At 38.7% G+C, this 12,838-nt stretch overlaps 1 long non-coding RNA gene across 1 annotated transcript in view; it reads left to right on the top strand.

The window, feature by feature from the left end:
• Positions 1 to 12,496, top strand: part of LOC121673089 — a 28,216-nt gene extending 15,720 nt beyond the window's left edge. Inside the window, exon 2 of the long non-coding RNA XR_006019134.1 lies at positions 12,384 to 12,496. This is a non-coding gene — a long non-coding RNA (uncharacterized LOC121673089). The remainder of the gene's footprint in view (positions 1 to 12,383) is intronic.
• The last annotated feature ends 342 nt before the right edge of the window (positions 12,497 to 12,838 follow it).

Raw genomic sequence — 12,838 nt, forward strand, 5'->3', positions numbered from 1 at the left:
ATGCTGGGAAAAGAGTAAGAACAGGGCCATAGTATGTGATACTGTCTTCTAATACTCAAAAGCCACCTGTTTTCAGGTCTCCATGACCCAGTGAAGTTATGGTGTACTTAGTAACCATCAAAAGCATGCCTATTATGTAAAGAATCATCATCTTTCATTTGTTTTCAAGTCAGTCGAGTGCTTCTAGGTCAAAATCAGAGCTACTGAGAGAAATCCTATGGTGTCTGCTATGGACCTGGATGAGGAAGAAGAGGTACATCAAGCCTTCATTTCCAAGAGGCCTCAGGCTTTGGTCCTCAAAAGGGAATTCAACCATTCTGGTACTGGGAAAACAGCGCAGTGGTGCATAACAATCTGGGACATTTCCTGGGTGCGTTGAGGACAGCTTCTTCATGTGGTCATGGATGGGCCAACTAGGAATAGTGCACTCCTGGACTGAATGTTTACTAATAAAGACCTGTTGGAAGATAAAACATCAACAGCAGCTGCAGAGACTGTGAGAGCATAGAGGTCAAGGGCTTGAGGAACACAAGTGATCAAATAAAGACCTGAACTTGAGAAAAGCAGATTTCAACTCAGTCAGGGAACTTCTAGGAAGGATCCAATGGGAACCTGTCTTGGAGGGCAAAGAAGCTCAGGAATGTTGGGAGATTTCCCAGTGCAGCTGCTTCTTGAAGTACAAAAGAGCAGCCTATCCCCCTAAGCAGGAAAAGGAGCAGACATAAAAAGAAATCACTTGGAAAGGCACCAAGCTACTAAGAGAGCCCAAATGAGAAAAGGAGCAGTAGAGCAGTGCAAAAGGGGACAAACTTCCAAAGCGGAATATAGAGGTACTGCTTCAGTGTGCAGAGATTCAATTAGGAAGGCAAAGGCTCAGCTGGAACTCAAAGTAGCAAGAGATAATAACATAAGAGTTTCTGCATGTTAGCAAGTAGAAGTACAAGAAAGATAAGCTCTGCTGCTGATTAGGACCAGCAAGTTCATAAAAAATGGCACAGGAATGGCTGAGGCACTCGGCCTCTCTTCTAGGTAATGTCAGGCCCCAAAACTCTGTGTCAAGAAGCAACAACAAAGCAAATGGCAAACCACTGATAGTATGGAAGGGTCAAGTGCGTTGCCCTTCAGCCCTACTGTCCTGCATAACTTCATTGCTGCCTGACTTTGTTACCCTGTTGCTCGTTCTTTGTTTCAAGTCCTTTTATATGTATCAAACAGTGTGGAACATGGAACCAGAATTTCACTGGCGGACACCTTCAGCTGGGAGAATTTACCATTCATTTCTCAATTTGACTTCCTATTTAAGAAAGAATTTATCCATGAGGAAACCTTCTAGACAACTTGTTCATGTTTATGTTAGAGGCTGTGATAATTTGCCTGATACGACTATCTGGCTTGCTCCTCTGTAGTCTTCTCAATCTCCCTGAAACTGGAATTGCATTCAATGTCTTACAGTTTTCAGGTACTACATCTGTTTTAAGCTGTGTATTTCTTAGTTTGTCAGAACTATCGAGAAAAACACCATCTGATCTTCAATTTGCTACAGGTTGTTTTGTCAGTTTGTTTCACGACCTAATCACTTCAGTTTCAGGCAGATCCTCTGATAAGACTCCCCCAGTGATTTCTTAGCGTGAGAATTTCCCATGAAATAGTAAAGAATTTCATGAGGGATTCATTTGGTTTCTTTCCAACAAACCCTTTTATATCCTGATCCACCCAGTGGTTTTACAGACTCTCCAGGCAGATTCTTGCTCCTGATGCATTTGGAGAAATATTTGTTGGTTGCTTCAATGCCTTGGGCTATTTGTCCCTTAAAATCATATTGTGCTGTCTTGTCTTCTTATGTTTAACCTGTCAGCATTTATGCTTCTATATTTTCTTCACTTGAAGATTATTTCAACTTTCAGAAAATGTGCTTTTTATTAGTAGCAGCTTCCTTTTCCCTCCTTTTTTGTGTCAAACTTTTCTTGATACACTGCCTTGACTCTGGGCATTCATCATACACTTCCAACAGTTAGTTTCCCTACTGTATATGAATAGTTTACTTTTGGCTTTAAACAAACTTATTGATATTTTTTTTACATATTTTCTCTTTTAATGTGGCTCCTAACTGGCAGATATTTTGCTTTCTGTGGCGATCTTGGATTTAAGGACAGAATGATCACTAAAAGTGGCTTCTCAACTGCAAGATGTGAAACTATCTGTCTTGACCAAGTCAAGAATTTAATCTTTTCCTGTGGGCAACCCAAGCATCTGTGTATGATACTATCCAAAATTCAGCTTATGTGCCATGTCGATCTCTTACCTTTTTTTTTTGGTATCAAGTATTGGTGTAATTGAAGACTCCCAGAACTATTGCATTTTGTACCCATCTTTCAAAATACACCTCTGGCAACTCCATAGTGCATTAACCCATATGTCAACCCATTAATGGTATTTTTACCAGTGAGATTGTTTGTTTTACTGGTTCTATACTCTTTCCCTACCTATACTTGCCCATACTACAATGTTATCCTGAAATACATGTTCCTTACCTATTTGTTTTCAAACAGGTGATTTTTAGACTATAATTTCATTATGAAAACCTTTACTTCATTCAAAAGATGAGCTATTCATACCAGAAATTAGAAGAATAAGATCATAATGATACTCCTTAAAACTAACATTTTCATTACTAATTGCTTTTCTCTTTCGTAAGGAACAATATGAATCTGTTGGGAATTTCCTGAAACTGTGGTATTTCTGTAGGGTAGCCAGAAAAGGAATGAATTGCCTAATTATTTTACTAGTTCTCTTCTTTGTAATAAAAGATGTAATAAAAGAGGAAATATTCAAAAGCTATTAAAGTTAACTGCTGCTGCCACAGAATCATCTGTGAGAGAAAATGTGCAAATCTCAACGGTTTGCAGTCCTTGAGTTCAAATTTTTTTTAGCCCATGCTGGGTTTTTTTTTTTCTTTAATACTTAATAGTAGCAGAAATAAGTGAATTATTTGACTAATCAGTGTACTGTCTGCTAGAATACTAGAATTTTTGTTTATGAACATCCCTGTATTTAAGCTGAATTTGCAATGTTGATGTAATTCCTATTTATTTTAAAGTCTGTCCACATTCAGTTAGTGTAGCAAACTGTGTGTCTCAAGTGTGCAGAAAATCAAGCTTCTGTCTTGTTAGTTTCATGACAAGAAAAAAAAATCCTATAGGTATTCATTTGCATGTGCTAGGTTGTCTTAAAAGAAAAGCCCATCTTGCTTTGTTAGATAACTTTTGAATCCCTTAGTAACTTGCTAAGGACCAGCCTTTTAATAACCACTCATGGCAATATTCAGATCTAGTATCGTAATTAATTCAGAAATTCCAGAATAATTGCAAAATGATGGAGTCTTTTCTTGGATATGCTGCACTGATGGTCTACGTGTGGATTGAGAAACAAGTCTCTCTTACAAGGCAAGGAAAATCAAAAGAGAAAATTGTTCACCAGAATAGTTTTTCCAATGCAAGTAGGAGAAAAGAAAGGGAATAGATGTCTGCTCTTTTAGACCATTTTGGACAAGTGTAAATCTAATGATTTATCATGCTGGTTCTCCATCTGTTCCTAGTGCCTAGGATGATGTGTGTTCTCACAACTCTGGGAGGGAGAACTAGTTCAGAGGCATATAGATGGGGAACCAGAGAACTCTATGAATAAAATGCTGGAGAAGAGTTCAGATCTCTCAGCATGTAGATAGACTGCCCAAGAAGTGGTGTGTGTCACTGCACTGACACCTCTGCAGCTATTGCTGGCATCTTGGCACGTTGCCCAACAGAGCCGGATCTAATCAGATAAGAAAGGGAGACTAGAAGCTGAGGATGTTGTCAGAACCAGAAAAGGCTTTCTTAGTGCTTCAATGTCTAGGACATTTTTAGAAGTTTCACGTTTTGAGACCATGTTGTTAAAACTTCCTTACTTTTTGCATGCCTTTAAACCATACAAATATATGTATAATTAGGCATCTTCCATCTGCAGCAAGATTATGTTGCTCTTTCCACAGCAAAATTACTCTGCAGATAAGCACTGGGAAATCAAGGTAAAAAACATCAGTCCATGGTTCTGTCTGATATATTAGATATGCTGAAAATGTGAAGTCAGGCCTCAAGAGCTGCTACTGTGAATGGAATTACCCTTTTCCATTCTAGACATAGTAAATCTTTGTGCTTGGATAGCTGAGAAGTAAATTAGAATTACACTGGCCTAAGCTTGTAAGACTGAAGAGTCAGGGTCTGTTACTAAACTTCAGCTCTACTTCTCTTGCTGTCCTTGGAGAAGACCTACCTTCTCTGAGGATTTGTTTTGCTGTCACATTGAGCTTTACAAATAATAACAGTAAGCCCTGAAGCAGGTCAAAGTTAGTAAGGTAGAAAGTCAGTTTAATCTTACATCTTCCTTATGCTGCTGCAGAGGGTGGCAAAGCAAAACTATGACATTAGAAAGCTCATAGTAGTTCTAATCCTGCCCTAACGCTCCAGGGTTTTTACTTACAGTTTATTGTTTTATGGACAGAAGTCATTTGCATGGGAGGAAGTGGAATAGCACAGTAGTCATGGTGGGTGATAAACCATTGGGAGTGTTGGCAAGGAATGCAAAAACCAGTGAGAAGAAGAAAAGAGTTAGCTTAAAGACTGAAGCTGAACACAAACAGAGAAGAAAAATCAATATAAAAAAGGACCAGGCCATTTGTAATAGAAAAATGGAGAAAATTTTAAAAACTTTGGTGATTATGCTGGAAAAGAAATAATGCAGTTTCTCCTGGAACAGAAGTCCAGGCATCTGGGCAGGGTGCCTTCAGAGAGCAAGGATTGCCTGTAACTCACAGAGGAACAGGGCAGTATGCCTGGAGAGCTAAAACATGCAGTGGAATGCAATTGTCACCATATTGGTATCAGGATCCTAAACAAAGAAAATAAAATAGGGTCTTATTCCTATAAAAGTTGTTAAAGGCATAAAAGGGACTTCTTTGAAGTAATTTTACATGAAAATGAAGGAATAGTTTATTTTTAAACACTGTAATCAGCCAAACTAGTTCTTTATCCCGTAAATAATCCATATGCATAATAGCCTAGATGCCATGCTAATCTCTTGTACAGAAGCGTGGGATTGCTAAATCAGTCAGATCAGGTAAAGGAATAAACTAGAGAAATTCAGGCTGATAAAATACAAGCATTTACATAAAGTGAAACATGTCTTTATGTAATCATCATGATCAGAGAGTTTGATAGCCTCTGATCTAATCAATAGCAATGGTATAAAGACTTGAAAAAATATTCAGAACTCATCAGTTCTAGGATCATGGTAAAAATAGGTTAAAAGAAACCTCTGGAGGTCTACTCCAAGCAGGTCTAGCTTCAGTGTTAGATCAGATGTGAAGATGAATTTTAAAATCTTCAAGAATGGAGATTCTGTGTGTACAACCTGTTCCAGTGTTTCACTACCCTCGATGTGTTGTTTGATTTTGGAGTTGTTTTCTTTTTTTTTTATTTCGTTACTGTTTTTGTTGTTTGTGTTTGTTCTTTTACCTTTTGTTCAGTTGGAATTTACTTTGTTGCAACTTGTCACTGTTGCCTGTGTCTGGTTGCTGCATGTGTCTGGCAAGAGCCTGGTGATGTGTTTACTATAATCCCCTTAAAGAAGTAAAAGTCTGCAACAGCCATGCTACAGGCTGGGGGCAGAGTGGCTGGAAAGCTGCTCAGCAGAAAACGACCTGGGAGTACTGGTCAACAGCAACTGAACATGAGCCAGCTGTGCCTAGGCGGCCAAGAAGGCCAATGGCATCCTGGCCTGTATCAGCAATAGTGTGGCCAGCAGGACCAGGGCAGTGATTGTCCCTCTGTACTCGGCACTGGTGAGGTCACACCTCAAATCCTGTGTTTGGTTCTGGGCCACTGCCTGCAAGAATGACATCAAGGGGCTGTAGCGTGTCTGAAGGAGGTCGACAGAGTGAAGGGTCTGGGGGGTCAGTTATATAAGGAGCAGCTGAGGGAGCTGGGGCTGTTTAGCCTGGAGAAAAGGAGGCTCGGGGTGACCTTGTTGCTCTCTACAACTGCCTGATGGGGGTATAGCAAGGTGCGGATCAATCCCTTCTTCCAGGCAGCCAGTGAGAGGACAAGGGCACAACAGTCTCAAAGTGTGCCAGGGGAGGTTCAGGTGGGCACCAGGAAGAATTTTTTCACTGACAGGGTTGTTAAGCATTGGAAGAGAGTCATCCCTGGAAGTGTTCAAGAAATGACTGAATGTGTCACTTAGTGCTGTGGTCTAGTTGACATGGTGGTGCTTGGTCAAAGGTTGGACTTCTAATCTTGGAGGTCTTTTCCAACCTTAGTGATTCTGTGAAATACATCCTCCCTAGACCATCTCTTCTCCATGCTAAACAAACCAAATTCCTTCACCTTCTGCTTGTATAATATGTGCTTTAATCTTCTGACCAACCATTTTTGTGGCCCTCTGGTGGTCTTGCTTCAAAAATCTTGTCATGTCTTGTCCTGGTGGCCCAAAATCAACCACTCTACTTGATATAAGCTTAAGGAGTACTGAATAAGAGGGACTAATCACTTCAATAGTTTCCTTGTTCTACTAGTAGCTCTCTTGTTAGTGCAGTGAAATGAGTGTTTGGCCATTGTCACCACAGCAATGCACTGCTGATCACAACTTTGTGTCCACCACGCCCCCAGATCCTTTCTGAGGAGATGCTGTACTGTTACATGGGATTCCATCCTTTATGCAGGACCATTTGTTTCTCTTTCATGAACTTCATGGCACTGTTGTTGGCCTTCCAGCTTGTCAAAGTTCATCTGAGTGGTAGTCCTGCCCTCCAGTGTATGAATTGCTTCCTTCAGGTTGGTTACCTGGAAACTTGTACTTATAGGTGCAGTCACTTCTCCATTAAGATTCTTCAAGAACGTATGTACCCACCACTGAGTTTTTGAATCTGCCGCCTCTCTGCTTGTCTGATTACCTTTCTGTGAGCTTTTTCCATCACCCCCATGTTATTCAGTGTAAGTCCAGTGAAAAAGGATAAGAACAGAACAAGTGAAAACACAGTCCAACAATAGAGTGTAGAGAATGTGGAAGCTATTGATTGGTAATATTGATTCTAAAGTCCAGTTTCGAAGCTTTTGAAGAGCATTTAGTGTCAGATGTTTGGGGGTATTGGTAGTGGTGGTTTTTGTACTGTTTGAAAGCATGAAGACACTCTGTTTTCCTTCTACTTACAGGATGGGCTGTCAGGTCTGGTTTGTGTCTGATGCTATCTGTCCCTAGGTTTCTGCCAAGCTAAACTTTCCTAGGTTTTGCTGTTTTCCTTAGGAAGCATGTGCTCCAGTTTTTGCTATTCATGTGTGTTTGGTACAATAGGTTAAGAACAATTTGTTACCAACACTACTCTGAGTAGTGGCGTTCATTTGGAGCGTATAGATGTGGAGTATGTGGCATTGTGCATGATGCCATAGGATGTGCCTAGGAATATACATATACTACTTGTGGCATTAATTGAGGTATGGTTTTTCTTGTTTAACAGATTACAAAAAGATAGAGCCAACGTTGTACACTTCTACAGCCTGTGTACTTTTTTTGAACTTCTGCGGTTTCTAAGATCCTTCTTTGGAAGACTTCAATCCCAGAGACGATTTATTTGTTTGTGTAGCTGTAATCAGACTTCCCGTATTCATCTCACCCAGGATTCCCAACCTGGATTATCAGTGCTGTTATTTGTCTGTATTTGAAGATTCAAATGATCACCATTTGCCCCAATTAGGTTTTTTATAGCATATTTGCAATCAAAAGCTAAACACTTCTCCTCTTTTCATGTCGTGACCTAACAATTCTTAGGAACCAAGTAATTTTGCAACCCTCTTGGGTCTAAATTTACATAGTTTTTTTGGTGGTTTTTTTGTTGTTTTTGTTTTTTGTTTTTTAATTGTTTGTTTGTTTGTTTTTAATCAGCTGTTTTTTACTGTCACTACTGATTTTACTGTGTCTTTTGCTTGGCATTGATACATATCTCTGTGTGAAACTATTGAAGGATTAGTTTAAGGTTGTAACAGACAAAGTAAAATGAGATCAACTCCAAATACAGGCCAATTTCTTTTGCCCTATTTTACCTTTCCCAACATTCAAATGGGTCAATATAGATGACCCAGCACATGTAAAGCAAAAAAAAAAACCAGAATATCCTCTGGTTTGGTGTGCCCTGAGCTCAGGAGTTCCTAACTTTTCCAAAGGCTGTGAAGATTTCCATCATGCTTGTTCAGTGTCTGGACCACTGTGAAATGTTATGACCTGGCTCAAGTCTTATATACTGCTTGAAGCTTTGGTGGCTGCAGAGGACAGATAAAATACAAAACTCCTGCTGAAAAAGAAAGTGCATTGAATTGCCATCTATGGAATAATGAATATTTTTTACAAAACTAACCCCAGCATGGTAGTGGCCAAATACCATTTTTAAAACATAAATTACTTCAGGCTCTAGGTGATAAATACTTTGTATAACTTCAAAACAATTTGATAAGGTTATCATGAAGTTCTTCCCTTTCCAAGTTGCTCTCTTGAGTGATTTCTCTGGATTACTCTCATCATTATCTCTGATCTCTGGTGGCTTCCCACTCCCACACCCCCTCCTGGTGCCAAGTGCTAAGGACTGCCAGGCTGGTCACTGCACTTTGTAGTGCCTTTGCATGGGCGCTTGCTTTGGCATTATTGCCCTTTGTAACACAGTCGTTGAGGCTGCTCTTGACATGCTATTAAGTAAATTAATTTTGATGTTGCATTGTAGTTTCTGCTGTTCTTCATTCTGCAATTGTCTTGACAACAGATTTGCATAATCAGTGAGTAGGAATTTGTTTTTAATTTTGTTGTTCTGATTAGCTTGATTCAGATAAATAATAGAAAGTTGTGAAGATAACACAATGTGGCATGAACTGGTGAAAATGATTGTAAACATAACAAATAAGACAAATGACGGAGTCAGGTTCAGTGATTATTTTTATAAAATGTAAGCAAATGCTATTTCTGGTTTCTGTCTTCTTACACTGTGACAGCTGCTTGAAATGTAAAACATATGGATTTATTCAAATATTAGTCACTCTCACTGCTTCCCAAACAAAGAGAAGGAAGCTTATTTATTTGTTTTCTGCCCAGGTTTCTTGGTATGGAGGGAAAACAGATTCACAAATCTTATTTGAATTCTTCTTTCCTTTTCTCAGTCCAAAGGCAACCCTGTGGACCTGCACCTTTTCATGGCATGAGGGAATACCAAACACAGTTGCTTATTAAATTTAATGTAGAGGATAATTCTTGAAGTAGTAAGTGTTTAACTCTGCACATATCCCACCTCCCCACCTTTTATCTCCTTCCTTTAATTTCTAACTTCTGATGGCACCTGACAGAACATGATTAAGCAAGAAATAGTAGTAATTAAAAAGCTGGTAATGATGTTCCTGTTCATGTTTTCTAGCCATTTTCATGCATTAGAAACCCAAGATTATTTCTTTCTTAAGTAATTGAGTACATCTCTGCTTCCTGCTTGAGGAGTAACATACATACAACTGCCCTTTTCTAGTAATCTCTGCAGGGCAGGACTTAAATAATGTGGGCAGTGAAACCAGAAAACAATAATTTCTACATTTTGAGAAGAGCAGAGTTTCCTCAATAAGGAACCAGGGAGAGAGAGAATGAGAGAAATTCCTTAAACCAATCAGTTTAAGGCATTTGCTGGAGTAGCTCTTAGTGTAATAGGACTGAAAGAAATTTAGTGGAGGATGAGTCATGAAATGTGCTAGGAAATGAAAGAAAGATGGAAGGCAGAAGAGAACAGAAAGCAGTAAGTAGGAAAGAAAAATAAATGTCAAAGTGAAGAGTAGAAAAGTATATTTTGGAGACTAGAATCATGAGCAAAAAAATGTTCTGTGGACAAAGTTATCATGACAAAAGGGTATTATTTGAAGAAATGCAGAAGTTTCTGGAAAAGTTGTCAACCAGAGTGATTAATTGAAGGAATACAAAGCATAGAAAAGATATGAGAAGATACACAATCCAGACCGTTGAAGGAAAAAAAAAGGCAAAATAATACTTACTTTTGAAGTATTTCAGTAAAATAGGTTTGGGGCATTTCTGTATTTAGTTGGCTTGGCATAGCATGGACAAAAGGGAGAAGCTGGAGAAACACTGTTTGCATCCCTACTAGATTTAAAGAACACAATGAGCTGCACTTGATGTCTAGGAAAAGGCAGGTGGACAACAGAGAGTGAGGAGCATTTGTTGCCGAGTTCTTGGTGCTTAACATTCTCTTGGCAGCATTATGGGGACAGATGCACCTTCTTACTAGGCAGGTAAGCCAAGTGTCCGTGCTAAGCCACGGCAAAGAACACGTCTGACCTGCCTCACCTGGGATGGTGAGAGGTGAACTGACTGGATGAAAATCTATGCTAAGCACCAAAATGTGCATTGTTGTGATAGAATCAAGGAGCTTAAAAAATGCAGTGGAACAGGATAGCTGTTAAAACTTCTGCTTTTATTTTGAAAGTAAACATAATGCTCAGTTTGATTTTCTTGGGTATTTTATACTATCAAAACTTCTCCAGGCTTGCATGCTTTGATATAAGCATGCTGGCATGGCAAATACTGTATCACTTTGATTTTTCATTCTTCAACAATTTAGTAGTATTTCTGCATTAAGGGTTTTATTTTATGCAAACAAGACCAGGATTTGAATAATAACTCTTGGAAACCCGATCAACGGTCTCTTTGGCTTTTCAGGCAATTGATTCTTCTAGGTGAGAGAAAAGCTCTCTGTGAAGGAGGCATATATGAAAGAGGTGATTATTGTCAGGTGATTTTTATTAATCATATCTTCAGGTAACAGTGAAAAAGATAGTTCTGCACGCTACAAAAATGTGAAGAGAATACTATTAACTATTGGTTACTATAGCACTGTTGACCATTTCACTTAATGAGCAGTGATGTTTTGATCTTCAAATCAATCTGACTTTCAGTGGCATTCTTGTACTCTGTATAGATTTGTTTGGAATAATAAATTCACAGTTAAGCAGGCTTTGTCACATAGTGGCCAGTTAAGTATTCACTGGCTATTTCATGCTGTGTATAATCTATGTGGATGTCCCCCTTTACTCATAGTGCAGGACAGAAGTTATTCCATGTCAGTAGCAAGAGAAACAAAGAGGAGTGATCCAGTTGGATTAAGCAGAATGACCACCAGCCAGTTCCTGTCTTACATTTCAGTTATGGTTTGCCTCATTTCAGAGATGTGAAAAGTTTAATGCCTTCATTTACCCTTGATTTCTTGGTCAGAGGTTTTGGGTAGGACATAGAATGAACACTTATGAGTCCTACTCTGCTTCTACCATTTCTTCCTTTCTCTCAAATACTAAGTTCTCAATGGCCCTTGGTGGACATAAGTCATGACTCCAGTAATTTCCAGTGCTGTTCTGCCAGGCAGGACCTTTCTGAGGAGTTATTCAAAGGACTCCCTCCCATACTCTGCATTACAGGGAGGTCCTTTTGGAAAAAAAAAGAGGGAGAAAGGGATAATGGGTGAATTTGTGTGGGTAGGGGAATTATTTAAGAAATGGACTCTCAAAATATTTCTCCTTCAGCCTTCATCAGAAAGGGGCAGGAGAGATGTTTTTGTTTACCTGTGAAAATGACATAATGTAACTATGACCAAAATGGAAGGGCAGCAACACTTCACAAATTTGCAATAACCATTAGCTCCCCAAAAGTATTTAATATTTTAATTTGATAAAACTAGTGCTACAGTATGTGGGGAATGTGGCCCTTTAAGAAATGGTGGAGATTTTACTTATATTCATTTTACTTTTTTTAATTTAAAAAAGAATCTTTTGTGTATAAAACCAAAACCACGCTATAAGTACTTTTATAAGCTCTGTGGATAAATCTTATCTGGTAGGAGTGATTTGGTTTCCTTGACAGAATAAAAGAAAATACATTAAATTAGTGGTAGGAATGTTAGCACAGCTTTTGTCCAAAACTACTTGAGTTTTCCTACTGCACATCATTAAATGCAGAAATTAAGCTGTGCTCAGGCCATATCAACACACCTACAATTTAGTTAATTTCACTGGTGTATACTGTGATGGTTATCAATTTTTAAGTGCAGAAACTTCTGTCACCACAGGATCATCCACAGAACTTTGCATCTTTTTTTCAGTAACACAAATTGTACTTATTTGTGATCATACTTAGGTCAGCTTGCTAAGATCTGTATGCTACTGAGAGATCTGCATGAACTCTGTAGGCCTGACTTACTAAATGTATTTGGAAATTCCTTCTTAATCTCAAGAGAAGTCAAAGCAAATGGTTTAACTTTCTTTTTTCAGGAACTGCAGTTTGAGAGACTGACTCGAGAACTTGAGGCTGAACGTCAGATTGTTGCAAGCCAGCTGGAGAGATGTAAACTTGGATCAGAAACTGGAAGCATGAGCAGCATTAGGTAATGTACAAATTGTTGATGTCTTTATAATTAGTAAATTTTGTTGCTGTTATGAATTATCACCAAGTTTGATAATCTTTTTGTAAAAAAGTTATACACTAGGGAGAATGAGATTTTAGTAGAGTTTGAAAATTTGCATTGTGACCTGCTTTTTAAAAAGAAAATTTCATGCGATTTTGTATCTTGTTTGTCCAGTAACAGAATAGTAGTCACATTTGGAATTCGTTGATTTGCTGGAGTCTGAATGGATTATCAGCAACTTGTTTCCCCCACCAATACAGCTGTAATTTTCAGCTGAAGATTTTTAGCTTCATAATTGCAGAGATGTATTGATAAGTGAAC

Source organism: Corvus kubaryi, unplaced genomic scaffold (genome assembly GCF_017639235.1).
Source record: "Corvus kubaryi isolate FWS band 111438036 unplaced genomic scaffold, C.kubaryi_AGA036_p1.0 65175, whole genome shotgun sequence".
Classification (NCBI taxonomy): domain Eukaryota; kingdom Metazoa; phylum Chordata; class Aves; order Passeriformes; family Corvidae; genus Corvus; species Corvus kubaryi.